Source organism: Zingiber officinale, chromosome 5A, assembly GCF_018446385.1.
Source record: "Zingiber officinale cultivar Zhangliang chromosome 5A, Zo_v1.1, whole genome shotgun sequence".
Taxonomy (NCBI): domain Eukaryota; kingdom Viridiplantae; phylum Streptophyta; class Magnoliopsida; order Zingiberales; family Zingiberaceae; genus Zingiber; species Zingiber officinale.
In genome coordinates this window covers 113,090,534-113,096,533 of record NC_055994.1, presented here as the reverse complement: position 1 = coordinate 113,096,533, position 6,000 = coordinate 113,090,534, and the positions used below count along the sequence as shown (strand labels likewise).

Here is a 6,000-nt window from a genome sequence, read left to right as displayed (position 1 = left end):
AAAAAAAAATCATAAAAAAAACTTGATATGTATATATATATATTTAATTTTTTTTATAATTAATATTATAATTTAATTCTTAAATCCTCAAAATAAAATTCTAAATGTCTTATTCATATGTTAAAAAATTAAATAAAAAAAAATCTGCACACCAAACTATCATGCACGATTGCAGAGCATACGGACCCCATAGGTCATCCGAGTTGGTATGAGGTGGGTGTTGCTATAATGAGGTCGCAAGGTCGATCCTTGGGGCAGCTAGGGAATAAATCCTCTATCCCCGTATTACACCCTGTCCGTCATATGCTCGCTCAGATGTTGCAATTTACCTTCCTCGTGATAGCCTTGGGTTGGATACGATGGGGACGCTGGGACGAACGTTTCACCTTTTGCCCCAACGATTACGGAGCATGCAGTATATAAATACACCTTGTGCACCATGCTGGGCACAAGTTTATTTTTTTAGCTTGCTATTAAGCTATTTAGAATTTTCGCTTTGTAAAAATTTTCAAAATAAAAAAATATTTTAGATGCTATGATTTAAGAGCATCCACAGTACTTAGAACCTATTGTGAGCTCCTTCATTGTTACGTCTGTGCTACATCAAAAGTTAAAAACCTCATACTTCTTTCCATTATCAAAAACCCTCTCAACAATTTCCTCATAGGTCCCATACTTTTCATTATATATAATTCTCATTTCTCCTTCATATTTTACATTATACATCATTAATTTTTTTATAAAATTTAAATTTATAAATTGTTAACATGAAACAACATTAATAATTAAAAAAATACATAAATATTATAGTGCATCAAATAAAAAGACATAAATTATAATAATATATAAAAATAAACGTAAACTTATCTACATCAAGCCATGTCTCTGTTTAATTTTTTCCATCATTTTTTCATATAAATAAAGTTGTCTTGGTGTCATCTCACTGGTATCGTTCATAAGAATTTCATAATCCTTATGAAAGATCTTGGCTTCCAGCAAAGCCATTTTTTGGATTTGATATTCTTTAATATCTTGTCAATCTTTGTCGATGCTATATTCCATTGTGTCACCCTCTCTGGCTTTAGATTTGCCCTTTCTCTTCGCTGCCTTTTGCTCTATAGGACGAATGCGGACTTCAGAGTCATCTAAATCAACACTTGTATCTGGATTTGATGTTGAAGTGTTTCCCCCTGATTCGGATGTCCTTGCCTTCTTGTTAGAGTAATGAGTAATTAATTGTGGAGTATATTTCTCATATTCTTTGAGAACTCTCTACACATGCATATACTTAAAATCCTTACCTTTGTTGTTGGTTTTTCACATATTCAATGCATTCTCCAACACATTCTCGTCACTCCAACTGATTCTCCAACACATTCTCGTCACTTCAACTGATTCTCCAACACATTCTCGTCACTCCAACCGCTTTGCCGATGAGTATAAAAATTATTATAAATTGTAAAAAATTCATTTACCATCGGTGCAAACCTATAATAATGTGATTTCAGCCGCTGATAACTTCTCGTCATAGATCCAGTGGGGGCGATGTTTGTTGTAGTAATCAGCTATACGTTTCCAAAAAACTTGATCCTTCTAGTCATTACCAATGATTGCATCAGTGCTTATAGTTGCCCATGACTTCGCAAGGACCACATCTTCATCGAAAGATCAAAATCTTCGTTTTGATTCATTTTCCTCCAGCTCAACTTCACACTCCTCTTGTGATGAGTATGGTGGCAACTGAGTTGCAAGAATAGATGATGATGTTAGAGATTCTTTGTCGCTGATAGATGGATCAATAGCTACCCTTCTTGATTCATTCGAATGCATGACAAGTGGTTGAGTAGGAGAAAATACGTAAGGATAAGACATCTCAAGTTGACTACCCATTGCTGACCAATCTTAGAATGAATATATACTAAATGGAGCTAGGACGATGTTACTTAGATTCCACGTCTGTAAAAAATTTTGAGATCAGTAAAGTTTGAAAAATTTGAAGAATATTATAAATAAATATATATATATATAATTTTATTTTGACGACATCCCTGTATGACACGTGTGGCTGCCTTTCCGCCTGAAGTGATGTCCCCAAGCATATCAAATTTGTGTGTAAAATTTTATTTTATGTTATTTTTACAGTCGGTATTCGCTATTATATGTAAAAAAAATAAATAAATAAATAAATAAACCTCCAACCCTAATCTAATCTGGTTAGAAGCGGTGATCATCCGAGGTGGCTCAGGCGGAAGCGCAGGATTTCCACAATGAAGCAGGTGGTCGGGATCGTCGTCTCCAACAAGATGCAGAAGTCGGTCGTGGTGGCCGTCGATCGGCTATTTCACCACAAGCTCTATAATCGCTACGTCAAGCGCACCAGCAAATTCATGGCTCACGACGAGAAAAATGACTGCAGCATCGGTGACCGAGTTAGAACTTCATCTCCCTTTCTTTTTTCTTTTTCTTTTCTCGCTACGCCTTGTTTTCACGGTATCTAGGATGTGTTCCTTTTATTTAACTTCGTCGAGTCCTTGGCTCATTGATTGGCTACAGTTCGGTAGTTGTTGAACACTAATCTCTGAAAGAGGTGGAGGATATATTTATGCGAAACCATTTATAGGTCCGATCGATTGATAAATTGGTGTTAAATATTCTCTCAGCTGTCAATACCCTTCTTAAACCAGAGGTGCTAGGGATGGTAATGGGTTGGGCGCACACAAAAAATTTAGCTACTGATATCCATATACATCTAGGTATCTATTGATGCGGCTAAAATTTGTTGCCTGGATGTGAGGGATGGAAGCCATCTTGCAAACAAGAAAGCACACGTAAGATGGCGTTGGAGTTGTCCAACAAAGTCCCTCTAAATGTTTAAATTATGATGGTGTCGCGGAAGAAATAAAATGGTAATGGAGAAGAAAGAGATTAGGATTAGATGCTCATATCACGACTTTAATATTTATTAAGGATCAGCATCCTAAACCCCAGGGATTATGAGCTATAGCCCATGAAGCGATCATGCCTAGCTATGGCCCATCCCTGCAGTTCTTCATGTAACAAGGATCCCAAGAGATTGAGCCCAACATAGGGATCTCGAAGTGCTTGGAGGAGAGTGCTCGGGGAGCTCTGATCTAGAATTAGGTTGACCAGGGAACTTGGATATTGAGTTGCTTAGGGTATTCTAGAGGCAGAGCTGTAAGGAGGACTCGCGAAGCTGAGCCCCATGAAAAAATGCAAATTGTACAGGAGCTTGGGATGCCAAGTTGTATGGAAACTCAGGATGCTAAGCTATATGAGGAACCCGTGGTGTTGAGTTGCATAGGGGGCCTAGGAGTCTAAGTTGAGCAGGGAACCATGCGAGGCTGTAAGTGGGAGTGCTGACATGGAACAGAGCCACTTAAGTTGAATTTGCTGACCTGGAATGGGATCACTATCTCAAGATATCATCTACTATTTGTACCAACCTATTCCCCATCATGACCTTGTTAGCATTCATTCCTTGATTATTCCCATAATACTAAATGGGTAGCCATACAGTTAGATGGGTCAAATATTGACAAATGCCTGCAATACTTGACCCATCTACATGCAACAAAGAGAAAAAAAATTGAAGGATTAAGAATTCTTAAGTTCATATAGTGATATAGATATTTATTATGAATACATTAAGTTTATTCGGGTACTCATTACTCAAGGCTGTAAATCCAAATCCATCCAATACTAGTCATTAGTTTCTATTAGTTTATCCAAACTCGTCCTAGACTCATTTAACATGTAATGTTACCCATTTAAACATGTTGGTAGTTATTACTACTTTCTAATAGACATCTCTGTCATCTATGGAAGATTTTACAATTATTTTCAATTTGAATTGCACAAGATGATGATGATTAGGTATATAAGTTGTTTCCAGATTATCAGAATGGAAGACACACTTGACCAAGGAGATGATTTGCACAAATTTTGAGATGGTGATATCTCTACAGTTTCATTGGTGCTTTAATTCTCAGTAAAAAAATTATTGTAATTTTGGTCAATTCTATAATTATTTTATTGTCATGTTTTGGTAAATATGATAGTTGGATACATAGTTTGAGTTTTTGGGAAACTTGGCTATGCGGTTTGGTAAATTGTCATTTATTTTTTTAAAAAAATGGTTAATTCAGTAACCGACTGAATTAACCGATTTTGTATGGGTTTAATTTGTTTGGTTTTAATTCAGTTTGCTCAAAAAAAAGTTTGGTTAGTTCGTTCGGTTGTAACCAAATGCTCAGTCCTATATGTGGTGAGTGGCAGATGGAATGCAACAATGCATGGGGGTTCTGAAAGTGGGAACATAGCTAGTTCTTGAACGCGAAGTGAACAGGTGGATGCATAAGGGACTCTTGGCTTCATGAAACAATCGATTGAGAGGTTGTGATGTTGAACTCTGTGCTCTTTTAATCACTGCTTTGAGGTCTATACCAGAGAAACATGATGAAGATGGCTGTTACACACAGAGAGTAGTGGTGATGGGGGAATGGCTGGCAGTGGTTGTGCACTCTGATTTAGTGGGTGATCTTCCTCTAGTGAACATATGCAAGCCCCATTAGGATCTGCTTTGTAACTCTAGATCTCCAGGGTGATCCGCCTTTTGGATAAATCTTGGAAGGTCACACTGATTCTTGATTTTTCTTAGTTATTTGGAACAGAGTAAAGGATGAAATTAGTGATAAATCACGGAAAAATAAAGAATAATTGTAGATGTGCTCGCTTTGTTTTAAAGCTATTTGATATTTCTAGATGTGAAACAATCATGCTCATTCTGGAATCATGGAAAATCATAAACTTCTCCATAACCATATCCTTCATCTCCTATGTAATCATTGTGTTTGATATTATAGCTGTGATCATTAGGTGCTTCAGATCTGTGCTCATTTGCTGGAATATAAGGGGATGATTTTAGGAATCGTGAGTAGTCGCTGTGACCCACTGCCACCTTAAACAATGTCACTAAGAATTTGGAGCTTAGAGAGAAATTTCTTTGTCAAAAGATGAAACTTGGGGCTAGTTCCACAAGATCCGTCGGTTCATTGATGCATCTATCTTAAAGACACTACTAGGCAACTTCTGCTTATTGATAATGTTGCATTTTCCAAGTACAAATTCTTTCATATAATTTGTACCTGGTAGATGGAAGTATCTAGTTAATTAAGAAAAAGGCATCTTACCATAATTTGTAAATGTGTTATTATCATTAACTTCCCTCATCTCGAATAACAAACAGTTGCTGTTCTTTGTAATGTAAATGGTAAGTCACCTGCTTTCTGTTCCCAATGTTGTTTTTCTCTAATCTTAAATATGTGACTGACTGCCTTTTTCATTTGAGAGAAAATGACTTGTTGATAAGTTGGAGTGAAATAGCATGAACCATATGACGACTATCTCGGAAATAAATTGCCTTAAGCTGACTTTGTATTTGAAAAATTTTCTGATGGCATTTTAAGCTTTTGCTCCCAGGTAAGGTTGGATCCTTCTAGAGCAAAAGAAAGCACTGGATTGTGGCCGAGATATTGCGGAAGGCAAGAGTCTATGTTCGACCATCTCCTGCTGCAGATTCAATTGCATCCCAGAGTGTGTCTTCTACATGAGCTTCCTGAGGCAGGAAGAATGAACAGTATGTTTTCATGAAGTCCCTTGCCTTTCAATTACCAAAATACTGTCGAGTCTTGTTCTTTATATTAAGAATTTAGATGAATTAGAAGGACGTGTCTCATACACGGATACTAATTAATCTTGTTCCTTGGCCAATGAGTAATTCAGCTGAATAATGGATGACTAAAAATTCATCAGCTTAGCCCTAAAGATTTACTTTTGATCTAGTTGACTGATGTACAACAACAGCATGGAGTTTCCTGCTTGACCTGAATCTGATATCCAGGAGAACCAAATATAAAACTTGTGAAAAGTGTTCTGTGTGTTGCAATTAATATTATATTCTGATTCTTAACTGTAATTCTA

At 36.6% G+C, this 6,000-nt stretch overlaps 1 pseudogene; it reads left to right on the top strand.

The window, feature by feature from the left end:
* The first annotated feature begins 2,180 nt into the window (after nucleotides 1-2,180).
* On the top strand, nucleotides 2,181-5,844 carry LOC121981403 (annotated as a pseudogene).
* The last annotated feature ends 156 nt before the right edge of the window (nucleotides 5,845-6,000 follow it).